The sequence below is a fragment of the Anas platyrhynchos genome, chromosome 21 (genome assembly GCF_047663525.1).
Source record: "Anas platyrhynchos isolate ZD024472 breed Pekin duck chromosome 21, IASCAAS_PekinDuck_T2T, whole genome shotgun sequence".
Classification (NCBI taxonomy): Eukaryota; Metazoa; Chordata; class Aves; order Anseriformes; family Anatidae; genus Anas; species Anas platyrhynchos.
This window is the reverse complement of record NC_092607.1, coordinates 3,849,690-3,863,452: the sequence shown is the minus strand read 5'-3', so window position 1 is coordinate 3,863,452 and position 13,763 is coordinate 3,849,690. Positions and strand designations below refer to the sequence as shown.

At 41.0% G+C, this 13,763-nt stretch overlaps 1 protein-coding gene across 16 annotated transcripts in view; it reads right to left on the bottom strand.

The window, feature by feature from the left end:
• Nucleotides 1–13,763, bottom strand: part of SULF2 (sulfatase 2) — a 165,214-nt gene that overhangs the window by 91,840 nt on the left and 59,611 nt on the right. For 10 of the 16 annotated variants that reach the window (XM_038166038.2, XM_027473333.3, XM_027473335.3 and 7 more), the window contains 2 exons: nucleotides 12,918–12,976; nucleotides 12,216–12,333 (listed from right to left, as the gene is read on the bottom strand). The exons of the other annotated variants lie outside the window; for them this stretch is intronic. The gene's annotated coding sequence lies outside the window, so the exon portion shown is untranslated. The remainder of the gene's footprint in view (nucleotides 1–12,215; nucleotides 12,334–12,917; nucleotides 12,977–13,763) is intronic. 16 annotated transcript variants of the gene reach the window in all.

The following is a 13,763-nucleotide window of genomic DNA, read 5'->3' as shown; positions in this document are numbered from 1 at the left end:
AACTACTTGACAGTAATTGGGAAACACCTCGGGATACAAGTTCTGTTCTTCCAAGAAAAAGGGTTAAAATTAAAATAGCTGCCTTTAATGGGACTCAAAGATCAATACCAGACCCCACAGCAAATTAATAGTATGTGTAATAAATGAAAAGAGGTTGCTGCCAGACTGCTGGGAAGTGTCACTGGGAGAGGGATCTGGGGATCCAAAATGACTGCAGGCTGTATCAGCTTCCTCACCTCACCGCAAAAGAGAATTAAATATCAGAACCACTAGACAAAAATCAAACGTACAGCACCTCTCAAGTTCCACTGAGAAGATGTGAATCCTCCAGAAGAGACCTGTACACGGTAAGTGGATTCCACACAGGTCCTTGGGGCTGAGAAGAGTACAAAAGGATAATAGATCAGAGTAGAAATTTCCCCAAAGAGCCAACAGAATGTGGGAAACACAAGGAGTGAAGAGATTTCAGAGTATTTTCTGTAGAGAAGCTGCAAAGGGTGCACACAAGAGACACAACGGTGCCCCTGAGCCCCAGAGCAGTGATGCAGCCAATTAAAGAACACCAGAAGAATGTGAGTATCTGGAATGTAAAGGTGTGAGGGGTCAGTAATGAGAACTATGAAAACTATGAGCTCCTGAATTCACAATAGTTTAAAGTTACTCAAAGTTTCTCATGCTAAATGGCAGAGCAAGTCCTTACACAGAGTTTAAATTTATTCAAAAACAAACAAACAAAAAATAAAACAAAATAAAATAAAATAAAAAGAAACACAAACAAACACAAAAGCATCATCACTGCACTATTTTTCCCACCAAATGAGGAACGTTTGAAAGTTTTCAGTTTTGCCAGCAGAGATTTCTTCTCAGAAAGAGCTGGTTGCAGCACCAGATGTGTGCAGAAGCTGTTCAGAGTCCTCAGGGACTTCTTGCTATTATGTCTGCCCCAGGAGAAGAATTCTGTGCTTTCTGAGCTTGTTCACACCCACACACTTTTTGCAATGCAGACTCACTTCAATAGGCAGGGATGGCTTCAAGATACCTTAGACATTTAAATTTGTGGCCTGGCAAAGAGTAAACACTTGAAATAAAAAACTTCAACCAAAATCCGCAGCACTGTTTCCTGCAGGACTTGGTCTTTCTGGGAAGGCTTTCTTCTCCAGTACATACTACTTCTAACCCCAAGAGGCTACAGCTCCAAGCAGTCCTTGAGCCTTGTCTCATCACTGACACCCACTCCACTTTGTTACATTTTCCTGCTTCCTGGTGAGTAAGACAAGGAAAACTGTTCTGCCCCTTGGTAGTCTTTTTTTTGTGAACAGCCAAGCAAAGAATTAAGTTAGATGCTCAACAATGCCTAGTGCTTTTAATCACTAAATTATTCCCATTGTCTCTTAGCAGCTCTAACTTAACCTTCAGCTTTGCCCTGTACCATTGAAAAGTCTCTGCCTTCGAATCTGTAAGCAATCTTCATTTTTTCCCCCCGTTTTAGGAAGTGCAATTAGTATCTCAGTCCCATCTTATAAAACAACATTATGTCAGTCATTTGGTACCTTATAAACATTTGAATACTGGAATCCTTTTAGGCACATTCACAGTAATTGATATTGGCTGGTTTTTCCTCTCTGCCAAAGTCTTAGCAACCTTAATCAGAAGTTTTTATTAATGGTCCTTTAATAACTATTCGTATCAGACAGATACAGTGAAAAGCTCCAAATAATTTAGTTTCAAGAAGTAAAGCAGAAGACAGAATTTTGTTACCTGTATAGGATACAAGGCTATTTCTACAATCAGCTTTCACCAACCTAACTGAGCAGCTGTGAGGTCTGCAGAACAACATCTGAGCTAACTGTGCTGGCAAAAGCTTCAATACCCCTAAACAAGGATAAAAACATGAAGTTACTGATATTGCATTATTTTGCTCACATGTTTATTAGGTTGGAACAAGCAATACTGGTATATTAGCATTTTGATCCACAGAAATGGAAACCTCCTATTTTGTATATATAACGTAGCTACTTAACCAGGAAAAGCCAAGACTCAAGAAGTTCTTTAGCATCTTAACATGCAGTGAAACTCTTGAGAAGATGGATGCTTAAATAGGAGAGCAAGTGTGGGTCTCAGCCAAATTGTTCCAAGTTCAGACACAGCCTAAATCCATAAAGCCTTTAAATTATTTTGTGAAATTCAGAATTTGTAGTAGTGCAACCAAGGCAGGAAACAGTTCCAGTTTCACCGTCTGCCAGTATTTGCTAGCAAGAAGAAATGAATCAAAATAATATATATCAGAGTTACATTAAAATGTGCCTGAAGCACCACTGAAAGAATTTTTGATTTTTGCCTTTTTTCTTCCTCCTTATTACATCTTACACCCATGAATTACTCTATTCTCCTGGTAGCCCACATCTCCCACACCACACTATGCTACCCAGAGCATTCAGAAACTTCAAGCAAAGGACAGAACTCTACAGAGTTACTGGTATTTCTTTCCACACAGGGTATTTATTTTATAAAGTGGGCATTGTATTTTAACAGCTGGAAACTTAGAGCTTATTACAAGTGGAAAAAACAAATCAGAGTTATCGCTGTCAAGCGAATGAATTTGGAGTGGAAAAACGCAAAAGCTATGTTTATGTGCACAAATGACTTGCTACAGAAATACAGAAAAATATCTAATCTGTAGCTACAAAACATGCTGGCCACCATAATAGTATTATACGGTGTAGATGGATAAAAAACACCCAACTATATATGAAGTTTATATGCCGATTTCCTTATGTAGCATCTGTTCTGATACAACAGAGTAAGCAGACTGCAACAGGCGGGGATGAGGAGGTAAGATTTCTTTCACTGCATTTTAAACTGGCTGCAGCAGATGCCTTTTTTAGTCATTGGAAGATTGATGATTCCATTATTTGTAGTACTCAGCAATAAATCTCTGAGTTTAGGCTAAAGCGAGCACTTTTCCCTACTTTACGTCTTCCATTACACTGCTATTCATCATGTTTAATCATTCATTTACCTCTGACTGCTACTGCACTTGGGGAGGACTGGCACATTATTGATTTTTGACTTTTACCCTTTAGAAGCTGGGTAAAGGGCTTTGTGACTGCTTAATCAAAAGTGACATGACCAGAGCAGGGGAGCTGCAGACCTTGGGAAATAGCTAAACAACGTGCCAAGTTATGATGAAATGAAATTAAGAGTCAACAAAGAAAGCAAATTATAATAAACTGAAAATTAAAGTGGATACCCCCAGGAGCCCAAAGAGTACAAAGCACTGCACTGCCTAGTAAAATACATTTCTGGGAAAGAAGAGACTAAGATTAAGCATGAAGATTTACAACCTCAAGTTCTCACAAAAAGAGAAATGTAAAGCCATGCTCTGCTAAAGGAGTGTGAGATAATGAAATTTCAGTGAAGTATGTTCTCAGTTGCTTATAAACCTTTTTCCTCAAATAGAGTGTCTGTCTGTTCAGTACTCCACTAGCAAACAAGCAATGCAAGTAACACATGGTAAAATATTTTGATAGCTGGCTTATTTTCTGTTTACCAAAAAAATGAAGAGTTAAAGAAGTCAGAGAACTCCATTCATACCTTGAATAAAGCCTGCATTAAAAATAAATTTCTGCTATAATATCTAGCAAATTATGCAATAAACAATAAACGGTAAGTATTGTTATCAACTCCAAATCAACAGGATGGTAACGCCAACTTCACATTTTAGACAAAGTGGTGAAAAAATACACATGCATAACATGGTGGTTAAAATTATCCAACTTCATGTCTAACAGCTACATATATATAATGTATGTATATGCTGTCTCTTTAGAGAGGAGGAAAAGTGAGAGAATTCAGTATCTTTTTTTATTGCCCTTGATATTATCATTTTTTTGTCCTAAATTATGTCACCCCAATTCAAACCACTTTTTTCTTTTTAAAATATATATATATATATATTAATTCCCATTTTGCCCACCTGTTATATACTTGGAAAAAAAAAACAGTAAAACAAATAAAAAATGAAGCAATGGGTTTTTCTAACTAGTTATTTCACACATTTTACCCTTCTCTGCTCTAGATTTTACAAATCATCCCAGCAAAGATGTGAGAAGAAACCTCTGTCTGTTACATTGCGGTTATGGTTAGATAAATAAGCACAGGTCTGTTCACAATAACAGTCCCATAGTACACGGCATGCTGGCCGGCCTCTCCTACTCACATTAAGGCAATCTGTCCACTTTATTCCTCTTGAAAGATATTATCTATCAGCTACCAATTCCCATGCAAATGTATGCCACCTTTACTGACTTAGCTTTTACAGTGAGATCCCCAGCTGATTACCCCAGCCATGTAAATGCAATCACCCTCACATCTGTAACCTTTACTACCACAGCTAATTCAGAACTGCTGTGAAAAAAGCCATCACAACAAGTGAACCTTTAAGTCAACTTCTTGTTTTGCAGGCCTGGGCTCAAATGAGACACTGAATGGAACTAGAGCAAGTTCCCCAACAAACCTGAGCAAGGGCACTCATGCTCATAGCTCGCCTCTGATCTGCATCATACACACGATGCCTGGGACAAAAGTTACTGTACACATTAGTATCCATGCTCTTATCCTGAGCAAGTTTCCAAATGACTTCAACTCAAAAGAATGGATTTATATTTAAATATTTTTCATCCTGCGGTAAGCTTTTGAATCTTTTCAGACAAGAACTGGCTCTAAGAGGTATCACTGCCTGCATGAAAACGTAACATCAAGATGACCCCCGTGACAGGAATAAGAAAATTCAAGTGGTCTGGAAGTTGATTTTTTTTTTTTTTAAGAGACTTTTTAACCAAATGATCTTTGTTTGGAAGCACAGTTCAAATTTATTTTTCCACTAATATTAATTTCTTCCTATTGATTTTGAGCATTAAGGGACCAAATTTCTGAAATGCTGAGCACACCAGTGAATATAATTGAAGCCTTACATGCTGAGCAGTTCTGAAAGGTTGTCTAATGCCTTTTTTTTTAAATCAGATGTTCTCCATTATCACATGAGAAAGGAGACTACTATAACTGATGATTTATTGGTACTGCATGGCATATATAAGATGCTACCTTAAAACTAAGCATTATAATAACAGAGAAAATTCACAGAATCACAGAATTTCTAGGTTGGAAGAGACCTCAAGATCATTGAGTCCAACCTCTGACCTAACACTAACAGTCCCCACTAAACCATATCCCTAAGCTCTACATCTAAACGTCTTTTAAAGACCTCCAGGGATGGTGACTCCACCACTTCCCTGGGCAGCCTGTTCCAATGTCTAACAACCCTTTCGATAAAGAAGTTCTTCCTAAGATCCAACCTAAAACTCCCCTGGCGCAACTTAAGCCCATTCCCCCTCGTCCTGTCACCAGGCACATGGGAGAACAGACCAACCCCCACCTCACTACAGCCTCCTTTAAGGTACCTGTAGAGAGCAATAAGGTCGCCCCTGAGCCTCCTTTTCTCCAGGCTGAACAAGCCCAGCTCCCTCAGCCGCTCCTCGTAGGACTTGCTCTCCAGGCCCCTCACCAGCTTCGTCACCCTTCTCTGGACCCGCTCAAGCACCTCGATGTCCTTCTTGTAGCGAGGGGCCCAGAACTGAACACAATACTCAAGGTGCAGCCTCACCAGAGCAGAGTACAGGGGGACCATCGCCTCCTTAGCCCTGCTGGCCACTGTTTCTGATACAAGCCAGGATGCCGTTGGCCTTCTTGGCCACCTGAGCACACTGCTGGCTCATATTCAGCCAACTGTCCACCATCACTCCCAGGTCCTTCTCTGCCTGGCAGCTCTCCAACCACTCATCTCCCAGCCTGTAGCTCTGCTTGGGGTTATTGCATCCTCAGCCCATCGGTGCAGCCTATCCAGATCGTCCTGCAGAGCTTTCCTACCCTCGAGCAGATCGACACACGCACCTAACTTGGTGTCATCTGCAAACTTACTGAGGGTGCACTCGATGTCCTCATCCAGATCATCGATGAAGCTATTAAAGAGGACCGGCCCCAGCACCGAGCCCTGGGGAACACCACTAGTAACCGGCCTCCAACTGGATTTGACTCCATTCACCACGACTCTTTGGGCCCAGCTATCCAGCCAGTTTCTAACCCAATGAAGCATGCACCAGTCCAAGCCAAGAGCAGCCAGTTTATTGAGGAGAATGCTGTGGGAAACGGTGTCAAAAGCCTTGCTGAAGTCAAGGTAGACCACATCCACAGCCTTTCCCTCATCCACCCAGCGCGTCACTTTGTCGTAGAAGGAGATCAGGTTCGTCAAGCAAGACCTGCCTTTCATAAACCCATGCTGACTGGGCCTGATCGCCTGCTTGCCCTGCAAGTGCTGCATGATGACTCTCAAGTGTGTTTCTGCCACACAAGGCATCATTACCAAAAGTTAAAGAACAGAGGTGTGTGGATGGGAGGAAGATGAGAGACAACCGATAACATCTCAAACAGAAACATCCCCTCCAGAAAGATCCTTGGCTGGAATAAACTGTCGCTCTTTCAGTGATGTGAATTCAGCAAAGCACTGACAGTCAGAAAAAGGACTTTTGATGTTCACTTGCACTTTTAAAGCAAAGCAACGCCCCAACTCACTGTTCTTTTAAAATATACTACTTTCATTTTTTTTTTCTCCTTCGTATCTATTTTACTTTTCTCAGTTTTGCTTCCGCTCAGTACAACCAAACACAATGAGACTCATTCTTTGCTGGGTTATGCCTGTTTTAAGTGATAGTGACCAAAAGACATGAATAAAGATATTATAAAATAGCACAGCTAGTAATACACAGATAAATATGATATATTGGAAGACTAAATAAGCTCCATAAGCTTATTAAAACTGTGAAGCAGTCAGTGAACATGCTGACAAAACTTATCTGATTAACAGAATGTACCTCTTTTCCACAGAATTCTTGACACAATTCCTTCAATAGGTTTGTTGTTTGTTTAAATAAGCAAGCTGCCATGAGGAGGACTTCTAGCATGTGACTCAAGTGGTTGAAAGAGGAAGCGAAAGGTCAAAATAGATTTTTAGTTTATACGGTGGAGATCTTTAGAAAGAACCTGAAGTCTGAAACTAGATGATAGTTTGTTCACACAAGAATATTCATGGTAGGTTAAATCTAAGACAAAATAGCAAAGGAATTTTGTTATGCTGAATAACTGGCCATAAAAAAATGTAGTTGAAATTCAAAGTCAATAATGCAAAGTAATATACCTGAAGAGGAAACAAGAATAACTATGCATATATTTCAGGAGGACGTAGAGTAGATACCAATTTTCAGAAAGGACTTTCAATTTGGTCAGACAGTATTGTGAGAGAGTTATCTCAACGCTCAGCAATGCTGAACAAGACAACAGAAAATACGAACAGGAAAGGACTACAGAACAGAACAGAAAACTTAACTAAGTCACCATATTGATGCATAATTTGTCCACATGCAGAATATTGTATCCAGTTCTGTCCTCCTCATATCTTGAAACACCATACCACTCAGCAGAGTATAGAGAACAACAACAACAACAACAAAAGATAATGGAAGCTAAGGAGTATTTTTTGTTGAAGGAGATAGTTAATAGATTAGGATTTTGCAAAGATGGAACACAAGATTACAAATGTAATGGAGTATATGATAGAAATCTATAAAGATGTGGTGAGAGCAAACAGGGAATGACTTTTCACCACTTATAAGAACCAGAGGAAATTTAAAGAAATTATCAAGCAATGTGTTTAAAACAAAGTATTTCCCCCCTACATACTGCATTATGACAATGTCAAAACTGGCAAAATAAATTCTTGAGACTAAAATGCATGGTCTGATAAATCTCCCCTCTTTTTATTAAGCACCTCATCATTTCAGATCTCAACTCTTTTATACCCAATTGCCTAACAGCCTGAGATTGGGGTTTAAATTACAAAGTATATTTAAAACATGCATGTATTTCTATAGAGAAATATTTTACTACCTCCTATTACAGGCAGGAAGTGCAAGTCATTGCATTGTAGCCATAGCCTCAGTCATGTACCCAATATACACATCACTGAACTGTCAATGACCCCTTAAGTTTTGCTCAGCCTGCAGGAAGAAGTTAAGGTCATCTCACGTACCTGCACCCACCCTGATGTGTCCACCTGGTGATTAAAATACTGGATTTTGGAAAAGGCCACTGCAAATTTTCTACTATGACATATTTTGGCCTGTGAAATTGGAACACACAGGGTGTATCTCACACAGCATGACTGCAATCTGGCTCAAAGGCTTCACGGAAAGCAGTTCTGATATGAAAGGTGGTGCTGCTGCAGGGGAACTGGTGTTCCTTAGCTATGCTAATTGAATGGAGATCATAGATAAACTCTTTATGAAAGTGAAGTTTATCTTTCAAATGTGATAGATGACACAAGAAGCTCAAGAAAAGAAAATCAATAATGATGAATCTTTAAACACAGTACACATAGGCCTGCGAACAGCATGGATTTGTCTGTGTCGCTGTTCCGCTCGAGTGGGCAGCCGAGCTCCACCACAGCCGCTCTCTCACTCCCCCTCCTCAAAGAGGAATGGGGAGAAAATATGTGAAAAGTGCTCAAAGGTTGAGATAAGGATGAGAAAATCACGCAGTAATTATTGTAACGGGCAAAACAGACTCAGCATAAGGAGATAGTAAGATTTATTGCTCATTACTAACAAGCTAGAGAAGTGAGAAACAAAGGAAAGAAACCAAAAGCACCTTCCCCCCCCATCCACCCTCTTCTACCTCCTCCCCCCGAGCGGCGCAGGGGAACGGGGGAATGGGGGTTATGGTCAGTCTACAGCACTTCTTCTCTGCCGCTCCTTCTCGGTCACTCCCGTCCCCTGTGCTGTGGGGTCCCTCCCACGGGATGCAGTCCTTGATGAACTGATCCAGCGTGGGCTTCCCACAGGCAGCAGCTCTTCCAGAACTGCTCCAGATATGGGTCCGTACCACGGGGTCCACCCCTCAGGAGCAAACTGCTCCAACCTGGCTCCCCTACGGGCAGCAGCTCCTGCCAGGTCACCTGCTCCTGTGTGGGCTCCTCTCCACGGGCTACAGGTCCGGCCCGGAATCTGCTCCGGCAGGGGTCTTCCACAGGCGGCAGCCTCCGTCGGTGCAGGGCCACCTGCTTCACCGTGGTCTCCTCCACGGGCTGCAGCGTGGAACCCTGCTCCACCGTGGTACTCCATGGGCTGCAGGGGGACATCCTGCTTCACCATGGGCCTCACCACAGGCCGCAGGGGACTTCTGCTCCGGCGCCTGGAGCACCTCTCCCTCTCCTTGGCGCCTGCAAGGCCGTTCCTCACTCCTCTCACTCTCCCAGCTGCTGTGTGGCACAGCATTTTTTCCCCTGTCTTAAATATGCTCTCACAGAGGCACAAAACAACATCGCTTATTGGCTCGGCTCTGGTCAGCAGTGGGGCCCTTACCAAACATGGGGCAGCTTCTAGATCCTTCTCACAGAAACCACCCCTATGGCTCCCTGCTACCAAAACCTTGCCATGTAAACCCACTACAGTCTGGTACCTGGCAAAAGAGACCCTCAAAAAGTGAGACGGCTGGAAGAAATGTACAAGTGAGTATTTCAAGACGGTACCATATACACAAATCATTAATAGATTTTTAAAACCTTGCCCAGTCATACCTACATGTTTGCTGCATTGACAGATTCCCACAATGTGTTAGCAAGTAACATCATAACATCAGAAAATCAAATTAGTGTCACTTCTCCATGAACATCAACAGGACCTGCAAGCTGTTATATAAAAACCCTTTCAAAATGGAAATTAAAAGTTTAAAGCAAAAGCTCTTAGCTGCGCTAAATGCTGGAAGTACCTAGGAAATACTATTGTTAGTATGCTAATTCATGTCTTATTTTAATTGTCTGATTCAAAAATCCTATAAAGTTCTTTTTGTAAAGTGTGTTCTTCTCTGTCATGAACAGAACCATCAGACAAGCTCCCAGAATCATTATCAAAATCGTGATTTCAGAGAACTTTAGAAAGATGTGTTTTATCTGTAGCACAAAGCCCTTACTTGATCTCTTGCTTCCTATGTACTATTACTTACAGCAATTGTGAGCAGTAGGGCCCCATTTGCTCAAATGGAAACAGGTGGTGCCAAATACCTGTGAAAAGCAACCAATCTGACAGGCATTACGAAAGATCAGTATCACCTTTTGACCCTACCTCAATCAAGTCATTTAATGAGTTCTCTTAATTTCTCAGGATAGTCTGACCAGCTTGTAGCGATGCTGTGAGCAATGTCGATGCAGGAGCCTTGAGAAGTGTCATGAAAGTAACAATTGGCTCCGCAGCTGTCTGCAGCCGGAACGTAAGTATGCTGTTCACCCAATACCGACTGACATTTCTAACATTTAGAAATGTCATTTTTAAAACAAAAATACCTTTCTTCATCTTAATAATCCTATCAGTTCGTGTTCTGTGTGGTTTTCTGTTCTCCACAGAGACCTCTGGAAGCAGAGACCGTTTCTGATACAACTTTCCTAATGCCACGTGGCCAGGCATGTCCTTTTTATCGCAGTCAGATGTTGCAGAGTATGCTGTGCTGTGGAAACAACAGTTACTTCCCTATTGTATCTCATAGTTCAAGCAAGTTGCAGCAAAATGCTCAGTCCTTGCACCAAATCAGCAGTAGTAAATCTCAGTATAACAAATTCAGTCTGGAATAGTTCTTTTGTATAAACAAATTATTTTTTTAATATAAAATTAACGAAGTCATTTACTCCTCTATGCAATTGATTTAACATTTTTAACGTTGTGTTACAGAAAACCTGGGCCAAAGGAGCAAGGTGAAAAAGCTGAGAAGGCAGGCACATATTTCCATTTTGAATCGGTCACTGTTTTCTTTTGCTACGAGGACACCACTAGCATCCTGGTGACATACAGGATGGGTGTACACAGCTCATCCCATGCTAACCAGGAACCTCACCTACTCAAAGTTCTCCACAGCCTCCTGGGCACAGCCAAGGTTTCCACCAATTGCTCTGTGACCATTGTTTTGTGACCTGGCTCACAAGACACGAGCCTGCCCAGCATTCAAACTGCTGAAAACATTGGCAAGCACCAGTTCTGCACAGCACTGCTCTTTAGGACATGGAAAGTCCCAGGATAACACCTTGGCTTTCCCTGCATTGGCTCACCACAGCCTGCTAGATGGAAAGGTAGCAAACACACACGGCAAGAGCAACATGCTTCTTCTTGTAAAGCAAACCCTTGGGTTTATGGTCTGTTGCTTGTTGTCTGTGGGTAAATAACCTGTCATCTTGTCTTTTTTGTTGATGGTGGTTTTGTTCTTTTTTTTTTAAAAGCATCTTTATCCTGCTTTGTATACCTCTACACAGCAGCTGAACACACAAGAAGTGCTTCACTGAACCTCTGGACCTGTTATACTGAGACAAACTCTCCTCAGAATTGTCTGCCTTAATTCTTTGTTTCCCTCTTGCTTACCTCTTTAACGTCTTTCACTCAACATCAAACATTGCTTGAAAAGCAAGAGCCAAACTTCTTTGCCTATATGCCTTAGAACTGAATATTCACCATTCTGGCTCAATTCTAATGATTGACATGATTATAGCTCCCAGCAATGAGTTCCCTACACAGCTTAATAGTCTGAAAAGAGCAGCAGCAAAATTGATGGAAGCCAGGAATGGAATAATGGAAGCTTGTTAGCTACTTAGACCCCCAGAGACCTTGAATTCCACAGTTCCTGGTTGGCATCGTGCATTGAATCACAGAAACATCCAGAGAGCACAAAACTGATGAAGTACACTGACTGCATCGCACTTGACTTGCTCTGACTACTAAGCAGTTAAAACAGGGCAGAGTTTTGAGGATGTAGCAGATAAGCAAAGTATCTAAGGCCAAAATAATAAACTGTGAGATATAATAAGGCAGACAATTCAGTGATAGTGCTAAATCATTGTACTTGGAGCAAGTAAACTCTGTTACTATACCACTCAGAGATGGCAGGAGAAAGGCTGTCTTATATCATAGTTTTTAACCACAGACTGAAGGTTAAATAGCCAAAGCCATGGTACATTTTCTTCTCAGTGCCCTGAAGGATAAATGCTGAAAACAATGATTTAAGCAAACAGGTACAAACCTAATAGAGGCAAACAGAGAGTCCTGTAATTTACTAATGGAGCGACTCACGTGTGGGTGGCTGCTGCTGGAGAAGATGTGGCTGCACATTTGTATTGCTTTTTCAGGGGCTATACATACATGCTTTTCTTGAGACCAGTTGCATGCTGATCCAGACTCTGGCATGCAGCTTGGAAAAAGAAAAAAGAAAGCTCATTTTGGCAACAGGAGGCCTTCCTGAAAGCACAGTAACTGAACTCTGACACTGCTCAGCTTCTCTGAATCAACAGAGGCCATTCAACTCAGCATCTGCACAGCAAAGCTAATTACATTCAGTGTTTAAACTTTGGGGTAAAGGGTGAGATGAATTAGAAATCTGAGTTCTTAGCAAGCAGAATAGGAAAGCATTGGTAAGTTTCGAAAAACAAAACCAAAAACTTTCCAAGGATTTAGGTAAGAAAATATTCAGACATTACTTGGGACTTTTAAATCTCCACCCAGCACACATGCATTCTTTCATGAGATTTTGAGACAAACACACTGCCGTCCTAACACCTCCAATATTTAAAGTTTACTTTGCTTTATGAATCAATTATTAAAACTTCTCTCTCAGTGAAGACACTTCCTTTTAACATTTCTAGCAGTATAAGTGAACTATTTTATAAAACAAGCAATATTTCCAATACAGCAGATTAGCAGAGATAGGTAAATCACCAAACCTCTGTGACAAGCAGGCTTATGAATAATGAAGTAGCTGATACACAGCCGCCTTACCACGAGCCTCTTAGTCAGATTGCCGGATTTCTCAGCACGACACAGGCAGGACTTTGTTTCTGTAGTATAAAAAGACTCTTAATTAAATCTTCATTCTTCAGCGTGACAAGATTTATCCTTCTCTATATGAGCTCAGATTATTACATTTAATGCTGAAAAAATATTTTTTTTTTTCCCTGTTTAAGTTCAGCATATTGCTGATGTTTCCTTACAATTCTTTGTTGCTTCCAACTTCTTGAAAATAAAACACTAACCATTACTTAGGTAGAAATGAATTGCACTACACCAGCTTTCAGAGTAGTTACATGAATACGAACAGTCTTAAAAGATTTCCATTTTAACATATTTTTAGTATGCTGGAGCAATCTTCAACCAGAGTTATAACATTCCACGTAATTGCCCATGTCTTAATGACCTCAGGCTTTGAATACAATTGTTGGTCTTTGCACGCTGTCTGTCACTTTCAGTGCTTGGGTATTGACACTGCATCTCTTTTAGGTTCTTTGCAGCCCTTTAATGACTATGCCAATTAATAATGCATCATTCTCTCTCCTCTAGCTAATTTTAATTGCTGTAATTTATGTCCCTAGACAATTCTTGCGCTACAGATGTAATCTATAGCACTGTGACTGGGTTCGAAGATCACACTCTCAAGGTCCCTCACAGATAAACAACACAATTCCAAGTTCATAGACATCATCTACAAGTGACATCAATTACTGTTCAAGGAAACAAGTCATGACATTACAGGTAACAAACAGCTCCTTTTTATGTTCTGGAGCAGAGTGGACTTCACCGTCAGGTCTCTGGCAATTAATTACAGCTTAACAGACAGAGCATTACTGA